This window comes from Prionailurus viverrinus, chromosome D3 (assembly GCF_022837055.1).
Source record: "Prionailurus viverrinus isolate Anna chromosome D3, UM_Priviv_1.0, whole genome shotgun sequence".
NCBI classification, from domain to species: Eukaryota; Metazoa; Chordata; class Mammalia; order Carnivora; family Felidae; genus Prionailurus; species Prionailurus viverrinus.
In genome coordinates, this window is record NC_062572.1 from 53,644,227 (window position 1) to 53,665,320 (window position 21,094).

A 21,094-nucleotide genomic window follows, 5' to 3' on the forward strand; every position below is an offset into this window, starting at 1 on the left:
ATACAGCCAGGCACTCTCAGTATTTGCATTCCAAATTATATGTGAAGCATTTGAAAATGTCTTTTGTAGTCATTGTAGCCTAACTTAACAAACTATGGGAGGAGTCGGTGTATTGCTTGTAATTGATCTGGGTAATAAAGAACTTTACCAACATCCTAGCACGAGCTTCCATCTTCCCCAATCGTAAGGATGAAAGCATAACTTCATGTACTACTTGTAGCTTCTTAGTCCAGGATAGTGTTGGGCATGCATTTGTAATGTAATTTCATTCCCCTTCACCAAATACAACATAAGACAGTTCCTAACATTTAGTGTCATAGAATTTAAGTATAAAGGCCATTTAGTTCTGGTTACTTCAGTCTTGTCCTTTCACTTCTTTAGGTACCCAGTACACTGCTACCTCTGGCCAGACATCTCCTGGTGGTGATTATGAAAGTGTTTCTCTTTCCTTCACCCAGAATTCCTTCCATAGAGCGAGTTTATTTTTCTTTCCAGTGCACTTTTCCACCCAAAATGATTCCTGTTACATTACTTCTACTTTACCTCCCTTTTTGTCCTTCGCCATTTCTATTAACGCATAGACCCATACATGTGACACAGGTAATAATAACGTAAACCTAAAAACAAGCGATATGATATACGACATAGCTTACCATCTTAGTTCTCGAAAACGTATTTATTTCCAAAGGAGGGGGGCAATATAAGATAAAACTTTAACTTTGGAGATCTCAATTGTCTTTGTTGCCATTACAAATTATGAGTTGGCTTATTTGAAAGGTTTCACTATCTCTCAAACTTTTGATGGGACTATTAAATTTGAAAGGCTAGAATTGAAAGACAAATTAAGCTTAAAAAGCTTTCTGAAAGAGAAGATTCTGGCAAGATACCAAGAGGCTTCTTTCATAATTCCAGAGTGTTCCACCTATGAGACTTAGTAATGAGAGTGAACTTCTCCCCATGTTGTGCTGCACACTTCAATTAAGTTAGTAATGAGATCAGATCATGATTTCAAAACCTTCTGATAAGTTTAAATGTTATGTATATGTTTAACTTCAGTTAAATAAAAGTTTATGAATATTTATTAGAAATCAATAAATAGACTAGGGGACTAATTGAAAGCATAATTTCTTAGATACCAGAGGGTGTTGCTTTTAAAACATGACTACACATTTGCTGACAATCATCTTAATGCGGGTAGGGCCCCTTCTCCTTATATCTTACAGTGGGTTTGTAATTGCTTTGACAAAAAGAATATGGCAGAACTGACTCTGAGATTTCAAGGCTAAGTTCACGTGTCCTTCGCTTTGTTCTGTGGAACACTTGCTCTTGGGCTCCAGGGACAAGACGTAAGACGTGTGATTGTCATGCTTTGAGGAAGCCTGAGCCATGCGGAAAAGACTCAGGTGGGAGCCCGGGTCAGCAGACTCATCTGAACCCAAGCTTTGAGGCACTTGATCCATGTGCCAAAGAAACATGCACATAACATAGCCTCCATATGATTCCAGTTCCTGGTGCTTTGAGCCACCCCTCCGGAGCTGAGATTTTTAAGCAGAGGCCCCAGACCTGGAGATAAATCATCCCTACCATACATATTCAGACTCCTGACCCACAGTTCTCTGAGCACGGTAGAAAGGTTGTGGTTTAACACAGGTGATTGTTACCTGGAATGTTCAGGTACTGTAACTGTATAAACAATCTTATCCCAATAATGAAAGAAGAAAATACTTCACAAATTTCCAGCATAACTCTCTAACTATAAGATGTTCACAGAGTCAGACCCTCTAGCAAGTGTCAGAAATTTTTGTATGCAAATCAATGTTCCAACTTATAAACTACTTTTACTTTTAAAATTTATGTACTGGGGCACCTGGGTGGCTCAGTTGGTGGGTGTCCAACTTCGGCTCAGGTCATGATCTCGCAGGTTTGTGAATTTGTAACGATCTCATGGTTCATGAGTTTGATCCCCACGTTGGGCTCTGTGCTGACAGCTTAGAGCCTGGAGCCTGCTTCGGATTCTGTGCCTCCCTCTTTCTCTGCCCATCCCTTGCTCATGCTTTCTTTCTCTCTCTTTCTTTCTCTCTCAAATATAAGTAAACATTAAAAATTAAATTAAATTTATGTACCAAGTTTAACTTGAAGCAAAAAAAACCTTTCTATTTGTTTAAATTATTTTTGTCTATTAAACACAAACAAAATGATTTTCATATATGTACAATGAAAATTTGTTAGAAAAATATAAAACTTTTGTTGGCAGTGATTTAACCAAGATTGCTTGATAACTTTATTCAGAGGTACTGAGATGTATGTTGCCCAGAAGGATAAGATAGCCACTTGATAAATTGATTTTGGGTATGTTGCCTAGGCATTTCAATAAGCTTTATATTTGAACCAAAATGGACACTTAGTAAAACCATTTTCAGGGTAAAATGTTCAATAGCTTTTCCTATTCTTCTAAATAAAAACATTTCAACTTGTTTTTTTTTTTTAAAGTCCTTCCTGATTTAGCATTTTTTTTTTTTTAGACTTCTCCTCAGACTTATAGTATCCTGGCTAATCAGCAAAATTCCTGTAAGTACTTATCTAAGAAGAGAGAGAGAACAAAAGACTATAAAATTACTACATACATTCAAGCTTTTAGTGATTTGGAAATTTTATTAAAAGTTTACTGAGAGTTCCAAGTATTTATAAGCCTGAAGTAACAGCAAGCTGCTGATATGTTCTCTGTTCAACTCTCAAATTGCATTAGCTTTGGCCTCTATTAGCAGTGTGTATCATGAAGTGCCATGGGTTATGTGTAATATTATGGACAGACCCATGTGTTACCAGAGCTGGAATTGAACTTGATGGTCTAGTTCAAACCACCAATTTAATTCCAGAATTGAACTGCTTCAGTGACTATGTTACTGCCTCAACTATCTCAAAGAGAAGTTGCTTACATCATTTTTACCAGATCAGGTTTCAGCAAAGTCTCAACCAAGCTCATCAGTCAAGTAAAATTTTGATTCCTACTAGAGGGCGTCTGGCAGATTCTAGAATAACTACAGCACAGCCAGAATATCGATAATTCATTTTCCCATAGTTTTTGAAATAAGTACCAGAAGAACTTGCAAGATATTAAATATAAAGAAACCTCCATATCTATGCTGAAAGGACTCATGTAATAGTGTTATACAGAGATTTATTCTCTTTTATGGTTATTTGTATTACTTTGTGAGTAGTTGACAATCTCTATTCTGACATCATAGAAATTCCTTTGTCTAAATCTTATCACTAAGAAATGGATATGGACCACAAAGCCAATCTTTACTAGTCCATTTTATTTCCCTTCTTAAATCTCTAGGTTAGTAAAATTTTTAAGGAGAGGTTTGGCATGAAAATGCAAGCAGCCCTGAAGGTAAAATGTTATATAGTACCATGAAGAGAAAATAAAAAATGGTTCTGATGGGACATCTCAAAAATCTGAGACATAAAGCAAACATACATTCCCCTTTTCAGATTTTATTGATATTCTGGACCTAAGTGCCCCATAATGCTATACAGGAGTCCTTTATGGATTACAGAGTATTAGGGGCCAGTCCTTCAGAGACAGAGTCATGAGTGGAGTTCATTACAGCATCTGAGGATATCATATTTTATCAGCCACAACAACTTGAAGTGCTTAGCCAAAAAAAAAAAAAAAAGACATGGTATTATTCCCTGGAACTTGTCATTAATAGGGTAAATGAGTAAACAAATATCATTATATCAAACATGAGAAAATATCATTATATCAAACAAAATGCAACTATGTTGGATGCCAGAAAATCAGTAGGTCCAAATGTGCATTCTACTGTTGGACAGTTATGCTTCCCTATTAAAAACTCATAGTTTGGGGCGTCTGGGTGGCTCAGTTGGTTAAGCAGCCAACTTCGGCTCAGATCATGATCTCGCTGTCTGTGTGTTCCAGCACCGCATGGGGCTCCGTGCTGATAGCTCACGGCCTGGAGCCTGCTTCGAATTCTGTGTCTCCCTCTCTCTGCCCTTCCCCTGCTTGTACTCTCTCTCTCTCTCAAAAATAAGCATTAAAAAAAAAAGCACGTAGTTTTTAAGAAGGTACATAGAACTTGCCTCTTTGTCATTTTAATAAATATCAATCAAATGACTAAATCTCCACTCTTCATGTCCTGAGTGTGAATGCACAAGATGTCTTCATTCCATACCCAGTGGAGTTATGTGTTTGAATGAGAGCTCAAACTTTGGCAATAATAACAAGTAAAAGTTAGAAAGCATCTAATACTTCCATACTAGCAAATCTAAAGACAAGTCAATGTTTTTAAAAGGCTATTCTAAAATCTTTTTTTCAAATAAAGAACATAGTTACCTAAATAACCCTTGTAACTGTTGCCTGTCAATAAATAGTCTTTACCTGCATGTAAAGAAAAGTAGTATTATTTCAATACAACTTTTTTGGCAATACCATTGTCTATATACATATTTATCATATGCTATGAAATATATAGTGAGTACAGATTATTAATGAATTTTATAATTGTGATCTCAGGTCATATATATGATAGAAACAACCTATAGATGATGTTTAAAGGGAACACACAGACTCTTTACACTGTGGAAATTCAGTAGTAAAGACAAACGGCATTCTTCCTTATGGGGAGTTTATAATTTAGTAAGGGAAGGAACACCTTAAGTAAGTAAAACTTTAAATATTGAAAACTTTAAATAGGTAAACAGAAAATCAGTTCTTTCAAATATAATGTTTTATTAAAAAAAAAACACAATACTCTGATCTTCTATAATACAGTAACAGGATGGAAAGGAGTTAAAGACGTGTGGTGAGTCTTCTCTGAAAGGTATTATTTGAGCCTTAACCTAAATAGTGAATAGGGTCACTGTTTCAAAGATCCTGCATAAAAACACTCCAGGGGGAGGTGTGAGCAAGTGCAAAGATACTGAGGTAGCTGAAATGGGTAAGTGGGAGCTATAAATGAAGAAAAACAGAACTGACTTGGTTAAAAGATTAGTGAGTCTTTTTTTTTTTTTAGTGCTCTTTGAGATGTAATTTCTAGCAAAGAGGCTTGAATATTCTTGATCTCTCAAAGCTTAGTGATTAAAGGGGCATACTGCCTTATTTTATAATCACAGATTTGTGGTCTGTGACATCTGGGTTATACAGGATATGTGGGTGAACACATTTATTTAGTTTGGGACAGTGTAATAGCAGTCCAGCACTGAGATATGTGGGGTAATTTCCTTTAAAAGGTGCTGTCTTTGAAACAGTTTTATGAACTACAGATTTAAACACACAAGTGAATCAGGGTGTGTTATTCATGATCCATTCACTCGTTTATTCAATAAGTCATTTCACAAACAGCTATGGTACACCTGCCTATTTGCCAGACCCCCTTCTGCCCTCCAGTAGTACATGCGAAGAGCCCACTGCCAGGAGAGTTTAGGACGCATCATATTTAGAAGGAAATCCTGCATCGGTCAAGTGAAGACCAGAATTGCATCACGGAGACTTATTCATGAAATGATCACAATGGGTAACTGATAAACGGCAGGATTGAAATCCCAATCTTTGCCTAGATAATCTCTCTTTATTTTTCTCTTCCATTCATTCTTTCGTATTGGATTCTTGATGTTTGTTTGCTGCTTTTTCTATTTTCGTTTTGTTTTTATTTGATTGTTCTCAGGTTCTTTCACCATTTTTCCTGTAACTGTCTTCCTTTATATAAGTTGTCCTCTCATCAAAATCTCTCCCTGTGAACCATAAGGGGTGATAATGTTTCTTATAAGGACTCTGATTGATAGACTGATCAAAACCCTGAGATGTCAAGATGTCAAAAGGAACACCCACATGGGGCAGAGTCACAGAGAGAAACAGTGGGGCAGGAGCTAAGATCTTCCATGAATAAAGTTGTGGGACCAGGATGTAGGCTGATGATGGGGATTTTGTCAGATGTCAAAGGATCTAAGATTTTTGGAAAGAGAAACGAGGAGAAACAACTTGAAAGTGACAATGGAACGCGGAGAGCATCTATTCCATTTCCTGACCCTCTGTTACTTAAGAAGCATGCAGACAAGGAAGTTTGCTCAAGAAACAGCCAGATTTATGTTAGGGCTGGAAGTGACTAGAAAAGCAATTGGAGAAAATGAGACACCAGAAACATATATCCTACTTTATATATAAGGTTCCTAGGATTCAGGAAGAGGCAGGAAGGAATATTTGGCTGTTATTGAAATAGACAAAGATATTCAAAGGTTGTGAAGTTCGAAAACTGAGGAAAGGCACGTTTGTGGAAAGGATTACATAAAGGCTGGGGCAGGCATTTTGGAGATACTAACAGTAACACCATTGCAGATTTCTATGAATAATTCAAAGGAAGAGATAAGACAAGGGGAAACTTTTAACACTTGGCATAACTTAAGCATTTAAGTAGCAGTTGCCTTTCAAGTATAGGACTGAAAAAAAAAAAAAGACCTGAGTTTAGAAATTCTGGGAGAAATCAGAATATCTGTATTCTGTGGTCAACATGGATATATATGATATTTTCTTAAACACCACAGAGGACACTTTCAGTCTCTAAAAGCTCATTCTCTTCTTCCATCTTAGTGAAGATCTGGATTCAAGACTGTTCAGCTGGTCTACATTTACCAGCTCCCGGGGCAATCAGGTGTGGCCCTGTGATGGAGTTCAAAACAATGGGTGTGAGAACAATTCTAAAATTTTTAGTTATCTTAACACATTTCTGAAGTTTCTTTACAAAGTGTAAACCACTATGAACCAGTATTTTCTTTTTGCTACATTTTATACAAATATGGCATACTGTATCCCTTTGCATCTTGTGTGTGTGTGTGTGTGTGTGTATGTGTGTGTGCGTGCGTGATTTAACATATGCCTTACACGTATTCTACAGAACAAAGAAAACATAATCATTATTTGTCTCTTTTGTAATGCATGGTATTATATTTTATGGATTTACTATATTATACCCTCACACCCAGCTTTAATGGAGATCCAGATTTATTCATTAATGCAGCACACATTTATTAAGTGCCTACTATGTACTAGGATTATTTCAGACCTTTATCCGTGTACAAAACTGGTAAAGATTAAAACCTTCACGGACTTTACATTCTAGATGCAAGAGGCAGATAATATGGAAACAGTGTTCCAATCAAAAGGAAAGAATTATTCCAGCACATGCCTGACATGTTGGCAGAACAGCAAGAAAGTCCATGTGCCTGGAGCATAGTAGGTCAAAGGACAACAGTAGATGATGAAATAAAGATCAAAGAGCAGCCACTGACAGTAGTTGGGTATATTCTTTGAGTGAAATGCAGATCCATTTTACGTTTTGAGCAGTGAGTTGATTTGACTCACATTTTTTATCACTGGCAATATTGCAATAAATAAACTTGTGCATATTCCACTTACGTATGCACAAATGTCTTCATGGGATAATTTCCAGATTAGGATTATAGGAAAAAAGATATACACTTTTACAAATATGAAAGATATTGCCCAAAATGTCACCCAATGGAGGTTGAATCATTGCCTACTGCCCCCAGCAATAAATGAGTATCTGTTTCTACTTTATATTTATCTCTGTTCCCTTTTGCTGGTATTCATGTATGTGTGTTATCATTACTTTTTTTTTAAACATGAAACAGCTTACTTTTTGCTTTTTCTATTTTCTGTGTTTGTTGGTATTTGAAAAAACTCATGAGAAAATGGGGAAGTTTCCTGGATAAAAGGTACAGTTTGATATTCTAGAAGAATGAGAGTTAATAAATAGTGTTAGGTCCCAAAGAGTTTGGATAAGACAAGGCTTAAAACATAGGAACAGATATAGGTTTGCCTTTGGTGAAAGAACTTCATGTTAATGAAAGAAACAGGTGGGGCGCCTGCGTGGCGCAGTCGGTTAAGCGTCCGACTTCAGCCAGGTCACGATCTCGCGTTCTGCGAGTTCGAGCCCCGCGTCAGGCTCTGGGCTGATGGCTCAGAGCCTGGAGCCTGTTTCTGATTCTGTGTCTCCCTCTCTCTCTGCCCCTCCCCCGTTCATGCTCTGTCTCTCTCTGTCCCAAAAATAAAAACGTTGAAAAAAAAATGAAAAAAAAAAAAAAAAAAGAAAGAAACAGGTATGTGTAGATGCAGATAAGTTTGCTGGCTTGTGGAGAGCCGGAATTGGACGTTACTTCTCAGAGAGGTTTATTTCCTTTGTGAAATAGGGGGCTTGATCATCTATTGAGAATAAAGGGAATCATGGAAGAAAAGAAAGGAAGTACAGAAGATAAAATATTTCTTGTCAGAATGAGAAAGAACATTGCCTGGTGAAACATAATTCAGTTGAAATCACTGTTAGAACACTGATCAAACAGGCAACCATGAATGCGTAGTGTCACCAGTTGGCTCAGGTGTGTGATTTTCTCCACAGTCTCAAAAGTCTATGTACAGACAAAGCGAACACAGGCAGCAAGATTTCCCCAAGGCTGGATGCTTGTAGGGCAAGTGGATGAAAAGACATCAGGTCAAGGTTGTTTAGAGATTCTTCAGGAAGAACTTAAAGTATTCAGCTATGAAACTGAAGCTAGAAAGTAAGAAAATGCATTATAAAAGCTTTAGAGAAAATTCTAGTTTCCTCCTTCCATGTACCCCTACATATCATGGCTTGTATCATGCTATATATCATCATAGCACAGCCTCTGCTCTATTAGATAAAACATTTTGACTGACATCCTTAATTAACAAAACTCATGGAAGGCAACCAGAAGGAGTTCATTTCCCCATCGCACACATACTTTTTAAATCTTTTCATGAAGAGTAGTCTGCCTATTGCCACACGATGACACCAGGCAGTGCCTCAAGATTGTGGATCACTATGAGATTTTTCTTATTTTAAGCTTTTTTAACTCTCATTTTAAGTTGCAAATGCTTAACAGTATGAAGATTCCCCCCCCCCCCACCAAGATGTGGTTTAATATGTGCGAAGTGATTGTTGATTTTTTTTTCCATGCTTATTTGCCTTTTCTACAAAATGCCATTTTCACATTCTTGGTAAGAGCCTGGGGAGGGAGCGGTGGTAAGGGTGCAAGAAAGTTCTTTATTGATTGCTGTTTTTAAATCGCATTTGTGACCTCAAGGTCTGACCAAAACTTAAATCCCACTTTCTGCCCTGGGGCATTTATTCCTATGGTCTTCAGAGAATTTAACAATGCTGTTGGTCGTTCATGGCTATTATTCCAGAACAGGATGTATGTGGTTTTTGATGCTTATTTGTTTGTGATTGCCCTTCATACTCGGGATCGGATGATCAACAGTCAGCCTCCAGCTTCTCTTCTGTTAAGACCTGAAAGACTTAAATGATTCCCATGTAGCTCTTATATTCAGTGGAAGTTCAGTTACTTCCCAAAAAAGCCTTGTCCCCGCCCCCCCTTTCTCTCTATCTCTATGTCTATATCTTTCCTGCTGCCTCAGGCCAATGGAAACAGCCTCTTGTCTTCAGACTCCTCAGCTACATGTCAGATATGAGTATGCTCTCCAAAATCCAAAGGATATATATTAAGCTCTTATTTATCCCATGGAAGCTGGACCTCTTATCTTGAAGAGAAAAAGAACATCTTACTTATTCCCCTTGTTTTTGTTAGAAGTTTGAAAGGGCAGGCAAGTGTTAGAGAACAAATTTCTTCAGACAATCCTCTTTACGAATTGTGCTTCTTCCTCGTTTCTAGTATTTTATATAGGTGTGGCTGGGCCATTCCTAGGCTGTGTGGGTCCTTGAGTCAATAGTTTCTGTGGGGATTTTGTCTATAAAACCATTTGATTATAAATATATATGGATATATATGGATATATATCTCTCTCTCACATGTGTCCATGTGATATATAATCATTCATGAATGAAGATTTAGAATATCTCTTTCTGTATTTAAGAAATATAAGAAAGAGAACTTATATTTTTGTTAATTGTCCGATCACAGCATGTGAATACTAAATATAGTATTCAGGCCCCATTTTTTCTTCTTCAGATCTTCCAGTTCAGACATTATCTTTTCGCATCATTCTTTTTGTCAAACACACCATTCCTGGTTAATTTCATATCTTCCATCCAAAGAAAAAGGTAGCAATACCGTTATTTAACAAAATGCTCTGATCTTTGAAAAATGTTCATTTAAAATCACTATCTTCTTACCTCAAAATTTCCCTAATACCATGTATTTAATCCTAGTTTTATCATTTATACATCACGATGTATTATCCATCCTGCTGCCCATGGACACTAGACCTGGACAACAGAGAGGAACCTTAAAGAGTTTGAGGATGGCGTTCCCAAGTGTTGAGACCCTGTATTGTTCCCTGGGGCTTCTATAAACAAAGTACCACAAAATGTGTCATTTAAAATATCAGAAACGTGGGGTGCCTGGGTGCCTCAGTCAGTTGAGTGTCGGGCTTCGGCTCAGGTCACGATCTCACAGTTGACCCATGCAAGCCCCGCACCCAGCTCTGTGCTGACAGCTCAGAGCCTGGAGCCTGCTTCGGATTCTGTCTCCCACTCTCTGCCCCTCCCCCACTCATGCTGTGTCTCTCTCTGTCTCGAAAAATAAAATAAACATTAAAAAAGTTTTTTAAATATCAGAAATGTATTCTACCAGTTCTACACCTAGAAGCCTGAAATCAATGTGTCAGCAGGGGCATGCTCCCTGTGAAGGCTCTAGCATGGACATTTTGCTTCTTCTAGCTTACAGTCATTGCTGGTAATCCTTGATGTTCCCTGTCTGGTAGATACCTTACACAAGTCTCTGCCTGTGTCTTCACATGGCCTTCTCTGTCTCTGTGCCCCAATCTGCTTCTTGTTATGAGAACACCAGATATATTGCATTTGGGAGCCACCCTATTTCAGTATGAACTCATCTTTAACTTGATTACATTAGCAAAGACCTTATTTATGAATAAGATTGCATCCTGAGGTTCTGGATAGATGAATTTAGGGGTGAGGACACTATTCAAACCAGTGCAATCTCTAAGGCACAGAGACCTAGATAAAGACCCAATCTGCCAGGATCTAAGGACAGCAAAGGGACATGAGAAAATGAGTTGTAAAAGGAATTTTAAGTATTTCCTTTATAAGATCAGCCCAATGGGGGCACCTGGGTGGCTCAGTCAGTTAAGCATCTAGCTCTTGATTTCAGCTCAGGTCATGATCTCAGGGTTCCTGGGATTGAGCCCCACATCAGGCTTTGCACTGACAGTGCTGTCAATGCAGGGCCTGCTTGGGTTCTCTCTCTGCCCCTCCTTCCTCTGCTGTCTCTCAAAAATAAATAAAACATTAAAAAAATAATAATACAATAAAATAAAATCAGCCTGATGTGATCTGACGCATATTCATTTTGAAGTTGCAATCCATTTTACCTCGTTGCTACACTCAAAACATCCAATTAAATATTGTGTTATAAGCATGTATGTCCAGCCAAAATGAACTTGCAATCATGTCAAGAAAAAAGGGTCTATATAAAATAACTAGGAAGTAAATATTTAAGCTACAATAAATAACACAGTCAAGTAACATCAAAAATGTTGTAACAACAGCATATGAAAATATACAGCTCAGGGTAGTGAATGATGGTTGCACAATGGCAAATACGAAAAACCTCTGAATTATGTATTTTAAAAGGGTGAATTTTATGATGCATGAATCTCATCTCAATGAAACTGTTCCCCAAAATGGTACAAGAATCATTCTGAGATGAGGTTAATTGAAGCCCACTTTTTGGAGTAAATCCACTTTAAGATGTCTTCAAGAAACTGAAAAGTATTGGGGCGCCTGGGTGGCGCAGTCGGTTAAGCGTCCGACTTCAGCCAGGTCACGATCTTAAGCGTCCGACTTCAGCCAGGTCACGATCTTGCGGTCCGTGAGTTCGAGCCCCGCGTCGGGCTCTGGGCTGATGGCTCAGAGCCTGGAGCCTGTTTCCGATTCTGTGTCTCCCTCTCTCTCTGCCCTTCCCCCGTTCATGCTCTGTCTCTCTCTGTCCCAAAAATAAATAAACGTTGAAAAAAAAAATTAAAAAAAAAAAAGAAACTGAAAAGTATAAATTGAAATTTGTAAATTCGTTTTTTAAATATCTATAACCTAAGGGGTGCATGTGTGTGTGTGCATGTGCATATGTTGTGTGTGTGTGTGTGTGTGTGTGAAATTCCTTTTTAGAAATAAGGCTCACATTTGATTTCATTAAAATACTAACATAAACTGTTGTCAATTAATTAAAATGACAACCTCAAGTTATAGATATCTTAGACTGAAGGGAGACCATAAATTTGCAAATTATCCAGTCTAATTCTTCACAGGACACTGGACTGAAACCATATTTTGCTTCCACTGAAAAAGCATATTGCTGGGGCAAAAAGCATATTGCCTCTAACTTGACTTTGGCTCAGGTCATGACCTCACAGTTCTTGAGTTTAAGCCCTGCGTTGGGATCTGCACTGTCAGTCCCTGGGATTCTCTCTCTGTCTCTCTCTCTCTCCCTCTATCTCTGCCTCTCCCCTCGTCTCCTGCTGTGCACGTGTGCAGATGACTAGACATGGGCTCTCTTGCTCTCTCTCTCTCAAATAAATGAATAAACTTTAAAAAAACAACAACATATTGCTATCTAGTTGAGGAGAGATTAAGGCAGTGAAGGAAGGGCATTGTTATTAGGTTGTAATCTTATTTAACATCTCTATTAATCATTGAGTGGGGAAAGAGATGCAAGCTAAGGAAACAAATCACAATAGATTGTCAAGTGTTTTAACACCAATTAGTACAGACATGATAAAAAGGGACCTTCAGTGATTAAAGGGCAGCCACAAATTGAGATCCAACTCGGAAAGTATAATATGGTTGGCAAGTAGCCCTTGGGAATAAAAACAAAAATGTGTAATTGTTTTTAAGGTCATCATTCCAAAGATACATGAAGGATATTCAGTGAAAATGAAAAAACAAAATCCTTACTTTTGCAATAAAGATTTTAATGTCAGTTTTTGTATTTTAATTTGTAATTTAATTTAATTTTGTATTTTAATTTGGTTTCACTTTAAGTTTTTAAGTAGGACATCTTTGCTTTTAGATAGCTTTTGAAATTCATGGACAAAAATTTGCCTCTGGATTCATATTTTTTTTCTTGCCATAGACTCAAAATTTGCCATAGAGAATGATAGGGAAAAAGAATGAAAAGGCAAAGACAAAGAAAGAAAAGAAAAGAAAAGAAAGAGAAAGAAAAAAAGAAAAGAAAAGCAAAGAAAAAAAAGAAAAATTTAAGAGGATTACAAGCAAGTTACCTTCATTGACCCTTGTACAGAAATTAAAATAAAAATTTATAAATACTCAATAAAATATTTGGAGTCAGTTTGTCCTACAATGGGTTAAGAGAAGTGTTTGTTTGTTTGTTTTTACTAGAGATACCTCAGGAAATGAGCTTTCATTAGTTTACTAAACAATTTTTAATGGTTTGCAAACTACTCAGGATAGATCTAGATTTGAAATTTTAACACAACATCCTCAGTTAACAAAAAACCCAAGCTAAGTATTTGACATAGAGAGCATAATAAATGTAAGCCAAAACAGGAATATTTGAGCAAACAGTACCTTGCAGATGTAAAAAATGTCAACAGGACTGCAGTGGAGTCACTTATGCTAAGCCCCATGGTCTCCAAACTAAGAGACTTAATTTAATTTACAGTTTCAGAAATGGAACCTTAAACCACTGAGTTAGGAGATACCTAATCAAACCTAGTGAGGTAATATGTCTGATACACCCTGAATGCCCTAAAAGAAAGTGATCTTACCAGGACCAATCCACTTTTTGTTAAGTATAACCTCCTAGTCTGGTTCTCTTCTGCCTATAAAAGTCTTTTATTTTGTACAGTTCAAAGACTTTTCTAACTGCTAAGATGGGATGTTGCCAGATTCATAAATCCTTATATATAAAGTCAATAAGATCTTTAAAATTTACTCAGTTTAATTTTTTTTTACACAGATAACTCCGACAGTATGTGAAGAAAGAATGAATACCTTTTCAGGTAATCATTTCAATGTGATTTTAATTATTTGCTTTAGGAAGGGCTTCAAATATTAAGCTTTATACTTTTATCATATATTTTGTCATAAACATATAAAGAAAAAGAATTAGTTTCAAGACAGAACTTAACATTTGCGTGCTAAAAACCTATCTCTATAGTTAACAATTTCATGCTTTACATGTCTGAGATGATAAGCCTCAAGAATAAGTTTTAAATATACAATAGTAAAACTTATCACATATATGATATGGGCCATTTTTCCACATCTGAATATCTTATATTTGGTAGTTATGGAAACTAGCATCCTTATAAAAATTATAAAGTAATTATTTCATCTTCAGAGTATAGACGTCTTTTAGAAAATTTAAAATAATGTTTTATAGGAAAGAATTATAAACAATAAAGAATAAAATATTTTTATTCTAATCAATCTCAATAACATTCATATTTAACGTTACTTAAAACATTGATTACTTTTATTTTTATTTTTAAAATTTTTTAATATTTATTCATTTTTGGGAGACAGAGTGACAGAGTGCAAGCAGGGGAGGGGCAGAGAAAGAGACACACACACAAAATCCAAAGCAGACTCCAGGCTCCGAGCTGTCAGCACAGAGCCCGACGCAGGGCTCAAACCCATGAAACGCAGATTACGACCTGGGTTGAAGTCTAACACTCAACCGACTGAGCCACCGAGGCACCCCTTATTTACTTTGAAAAGTGAGAATAATTTCACTGGAGTCAAAATTACTCCAGTAAAATGTTCAAATAATTGAAAGAGAAGATATTTTGAACTGTCTTACAGGAATCAGTTAAATTACTGACTTTGATAATTTAGAAAAACACAAAAGTACAGTGAGTGTATGTTGTAAAATTGAGTAACAGCTGCATCCAAAATCAGTCCACAGTGGCCCTGATTTACATCAGCTTCTGTATCCCCTGCATGTCTGTACTGTGTATGGTCCTCACTTTGAAGCTAATGACAGCATGAGAGCAAAGAAGAGATAAAATGAGAATAAGAAGCGGTGAATTTTTCAAAGACAACAGCAGATGGGTAATCTGTATTTATAGTCATTCACCCAAAAATATGCCTGGCTATACAATGAATTTTATCAACTGAAATTATTTTTGAATAATAATTTAGCTTTGGATAACATCTATTCTGCACTTTGGGAAGTTGAAAACTTAACTTGTACTTTTGCTCTAAGAATGGATCCCTTACACAATATCAATTATATCTTAAGAAAAAAAGAAGAAGAAGAAGAATGGCCAGGAAACAAAGCAAAACAAAAAGAATGGACCATAGGCAGACAGAATTATGCTTTGGCCTTAAATTCTCATTTTGTCCCACTCATTCTATTTCCCCATACATGCATTCAGTTTTGCCCAGAATGACATCAAAATGTGTCCTTTCTTCATATTTTTCCCTTAAATTGTACGTTTATTTTAACTCATTCTAGAATATGACATCCCTTCAGTTTCACGTGAGGTAAGATAAATATTAATCTCATTTCACCCCCTTAGCACAATTTGGCATAAATCCAAATGCCTCTTGGCTTTATATATAAAATGAGGGGCCTGTGGTTCCTTTTAGGCTCCTAAAAATGCAGAGTGGTGGTCTCACAATGGAAGTGGAGTGCTTATTAGCATGGAGATAAGGCATATTCGAGCCCAAAACTATTGCCATCTTCCTGGTGCAAATTCATTGTTTTTCCATGGATCCCAAAAACTTTAGAAAGATTTGAGATTAGGACAAGCTTTCTGGAGTCACTGAAGACTGAACTTTTGTCAATTTGTGCCCATCCTAATTCAAACACCAGAACTCTCACATAACCCCAGGTAGAGAGGTCACAACTGCTAGCATTCTTCCTGGCTTCTATAAACAGATCATCTTTGTGTACTACCCTATGAAGGGTTCTAAGCACCTTAATTCTTTATTTTTTTCTTCCAAGTTTTTATTTAAATTCCAGTTAGTTCACATACAGCATAATATTAGTTTCAGGTGCAGGATCCCGTGATTCATCACCTACACACAACACCCAGTGCTCACCACAGTAAGCACCATCCCCAGTTTCCCATCACCTATTCAACCCATTGTGCCCTGGCCACCTCCTCTCCACCCTAGCTTATTCTCCATAGTCAAGAGTCCATTCCGTGGTTTGCCTCTCTCTCTTTCTCTCTTTTTTCCCTGCTATGTTCATCTGTTTTTATCCCTAAATTCCACATATGGTATCTGTCTTTCTCTGACTGACTTATTTTGCTCAGCATAATACTTTCTAGCTCATCCATGTCATGGCAAATGGCAAGGTTTCATTCTTTAATGGCTGAGCAATATTCCATTGTATGTGTGTGTGTGTGCGTGTGTGTCTGTATACAAACACACACACCTCTTTATCCATTCATCAGCCAATGGACATTTGGGCTCTTTCCATAAGTTGGCTATTAATGTTGCTATAAAAATCCAGGTTCATGTATCCCTTTGATCAGCTTTTTTTTTTTATATGGTGGGTAAATACCCAGTAGTGCAAGTGCTAGATTGTAGGGTAAGCACCTTAATTCTATCTGAAAACTATGACAATGGATTTATTTTTTTCAGTGACTTTAAAAGATGAAGTAATTGAGGCAAACACTAGTTTGCAAGTCTAATGTGAAGATAATTATTTACATATTTACACATGATGTAAGTATAATCGGAATAAAGATTCCACATTCAAAAGTTGGTAATGATTTTATAAAAATAAGGATAATAAATTTTATTTATGGATTAACTGCTATATGCCAGGCACTGTATTCAGTTCTTAGATGCATTAAAACAATTAACACTAGAATCTTGTACATAACAAGGCCACTGTGGATCTGGGTATCTCTTTAGGACAGCTGCCCTTGATGTTTTCATTCAGTGATCCATTCAAACAAAAGGGGGATGGGAAAGAGGAATGCGTGTGTCTGTGAGTGGGGAGAGCCACGGACACTGGTGAGCATGAGGAGTCTAACTTCGCAGGTCTCAGTAGAGCTTGACTCTGCACCAAACTTGATTCCTTTTCTTTCACTTTTCTTTTACTTTGGATGCTTACTTTGTGGCATTGTGACTGAGTTCTAGCCATGAAATGGGAGTACTGGTGATAAATTTCATTCCCAGCCTGTTTCATACACAGTTTTCAGGCATAGTCCCCCAGGTTCTTTATTCTCTTCCACCATCTTTATGTATATAAGCACAAGGACCCTAGAAATCGTATTAAAGATGGACCAGACTCAACATGGAAAAATTCTGGATCCCTGAGTCAATTCTCAGAGGGAAGCAGCCACAGTGAGGAACACCCATTACATACATTAGTGAGGAATACATTTGTATTTTGTTTCAGCCACCATAACATTTATAGTTTATATAACATAGCTTCCTCATGTCATTAAATCTACATGTATATATATTTTTCAAATTTAACACCTCTGAAGTAAGGATGCATCAGACAATCAAAAGTGTCTTAAAATTATTTGATAGCATTCTTTCCTTCATTATAATGTATTGTTAGTTCTCATAGTCAATAATGTCTTAGATTTCATGACATATGGTAATTCACAGGTTTTCTTGATATTGAAATCCATGATCTTAATCATTACCTACATTATATATCTCCTTAAGTGATGGACTACATTGCATAAGATAGCTATCTGGTTCATGATACAATGCTTTGTTACTAGATTTTTACTTCAGAGTGTTTTTTCCTTCCTGTTCAGCAAATCCCCTAGAAAATATAAACATTATTGTAGACATCTTTTCTAATTGCATTCCAGGTGTGTAGGTGCAAATTAATTTTTTACATGTATTTTCTGCTATTTAGAAAATCCAAAGCCCATGATATAATCTGAAAATAGTCCACACATTTTCCAAAAAATAAGCTGCCATGTGCTCCCAAATAGAATAAGATTTGGCATGAATTAAAATGATTTCTACCATAAATTAGAGTTGAAGTCCCCATGGTGGTAAAGGCCACATGGTTAGCATGATAAGAATATGGACTTTTTTTCCTGTGATATAATAGCTTTGTGAACTTGGAGATGGTGGGCCACTGACGCTAGTTTACTGATCTATAAAATCACAATAATATTTATTTCATAAGATTATTGTGAAGATTACGCGTAATATGTTAATAATAGTTGCCCAGTAAATGCTAAATCTTCCTCCCCATCCTTTTTGACATACCGGATTTTCAGTTGAACTTTTACATTTATCTGATTTATGACTTAAATAGATGAAAGTGAATGCAAAATTAGCTGCAATCTCACATTGCTTGCTTCAATGAAAAAAGTGAAAGCAAAACCAGACCTTTTCCTGTGTGCCTCATTAGCTCAGTAAAATCTAATTTTCTCTAATTTCTTTCACTTCCTATGGGAAAGACCAAGTGATTATTGGAATTCATAGTCACATTTCATGATCTTTTCATACCTCTGTAGATTTTTGCTTTGTGAGATAGAACCTGAATTTGAGTTCAATTTCAGACCACATAGGTGAGGAAGGTGAGGGTATATTTTGAGGAGAAATGACAAGAGACTTCATCACTCACTTGCAAAATTTTCTCAAAGTTGCTAAAATCTCACAAAGGAATTGGACACAAAGGAATTGGACACATTCTCATAGCTATGGACAAAGAAATAGGCCATTTCCAAAAGCAGAGGCCATAACAATTCCTCTGGGGTAGCTATACTTCTATCTTTCTTACATGGGGAAAAATAAACTGCCGAATTGGATGGCCAGATATCTGTGAGAATGCCTCCTACTTACTGTGGGCTAGCAGGTATAACTAGAAAATCCATTTTTACAAATAGTTATGGTGCTGTTTTCCCATAGTGCCAGCAGTTTACAACCATCTCAGATCCTGTAATACACTGATGCCAAGAAAATTCGAGAGTGGAAACTTTCTTTTTCAGAATTTATTAATGGAAAAGCTGTCACAGAAAAATTTTCCACTGCAGATCTGGAGAGAGATGTCACTGTGTACTGTGTCTGATTTAAGAGCAAAACAATGATTATAATGAGTTTCTCCTTAGAAGGAGTGCTAATTTAAGGAACTAATGTACATTTCAATAATATTGGAAGCAAGAAACATTAGTAAAAGATGGCAATGACTATGGTTTCATTAGACGAGGACTTGACAGTCTCATCATTTGGATATTAAGAGATGTAAGACAGCCAAAGACGGAAGAGGTTGTGCTATTTTTTAAGTAAGGCTTTTATCAAAGCGTAATACATATAATGTATAGCATGACATATAATAATTATATATATGTATATATACATATATATAGACAAGTGCAAAAATACCTGTACAGATCAACTATTTTCATGACTGAACAGACTCCTATAATCAACAGTCAGATCAAGAAATAGAACATTATCAGATATCCTCCATTATCCCTTTTAAAGTCACTATCTCCCTTCAAAAAAACACTTTTCTGACTTTTGTTATCACTTAGTTTTGCTAGTTTTCAACGTCATGAAAATGGAATTATATAAGGTATGATTTTTTGTGATGATCTTGCTACATTCAATGTTATATTTTGAGAAGAATCCATTCAGTGGGTTATTCATGCTCATTGATTTCTAATATTCCATTAAATGAACACATAATGTCATTATCCTATTATTAATAGGCATTAGGGTTATTTCCATTTTGGGGTCCTTTCAAATAGTATTGCTATAAATATCCTTATGCATGCCTTTTGGTGAACATATATGCACAATTTTGGGAGTGTATTCCTAGTAATAGATTACTGAGTCAGGATATACGTGTTATAAAGTTAATATTTAAACTTAAAATTTAAACAGATTTTCAAAGTGGTTATATCAGTTTGTACTTCCAACAGCAACTGGTTATAGATACCACGAAAAATAAAACAAAAACAAAACTTACCCACCTTAATGGAAATGAGATAATATGTTTAATTAGGCTTTTACTTTGCATTTCCTGACACCCTTTCTTATGTTTATTGACTCTGAACATACTCTTTTGCAAAGTACCTGTCCAAATCTTTAACCTATTTTCCTATTTTGTTTTTGGCCATGTAGTAACTGATTTGTAGTTCTTATATGTTCTAGATATAAAATTAAGTTTGAGACTGTGGAATTTACTGATCATTTTAGGGAGATTGATATCTTTACAACACTGAATCTTTCAAATTATGATTGCAGTCCATGCTTTCACTTATTTAGGCCTTGCAAAATTTCTCTAATAAAAATGGGCAGATTCGTAGAAAGAGGCTTTGCCCATCTTTCATTAGATATATTGTTAAGTCTTTGTGACTTTTTAATACTATTGTAAATAGTAAATACTATTGTAAATGGTAGATTGATCCTCCAGTGGAATGTTGATTAATGGTAGTGAGTGCCTGTGTCTTTTTGGTCCAGCCTTTGAGAAATTTCACTAGAAATTATATATTAGTTAATTTTTGTAGATGCAATAATCAGGTTAAGGAAGTTTTTCATACTTCTTGAATGCTAAGTTTATTTTTAAAAATATAAATGGCATGAAATTTTAGTAAATATTTTTATACATATTAAGATGATTATATTTCTTTTTCCTTCAATATGCTTGTCACTGTGGTTAATTATGTTGGGAGATTGTTGACACCTAATCCAGAATTTGATGTAAGAAATGCAAAGTAGTTATGGTATATAATCAAGTTTTATATATTATTGGATTCTATTTGCTTACACTGTACTCAGGATTTTGCATTTATGTTCATAAGAGAGCTTGGCCTCTAATTTTATACCTTTTAATGTCCTCATCAGATTTTGTTTTCAAAATTATGCTGGCCTCATACAACGAGGTAAGAAGTATTCTCCATTTCTCCATTCTCCAAAATAACATTTTAAAATATTAGTGTTACTTGTACCTTAAAGGTTTGACTAAATCATCACTAAAACTGTATAGGGCTGGTAATGTTTTATAAGAATATTTAAAAATACAAATTCAATTTCTTTAATAGATACAGGACACTTATGGGTTTTTTTTAATCCTGTTTTTATTTTGGCAAATTAACTTT

General features: G+C 36.0%; 1 pseudogene; it reads left to right on the top strand.

Moving 5' to 3' along the window:
- Window positions 1-5,940: 5,940 nt before the first annotated feature.
- The window catches only part of LOC125148654 (60S ribosomal protein L10-like), a 77,910-nt pseudogene continuing 62,756 nt past the window's right edge, over window positions 5,941-21,094 (top strand).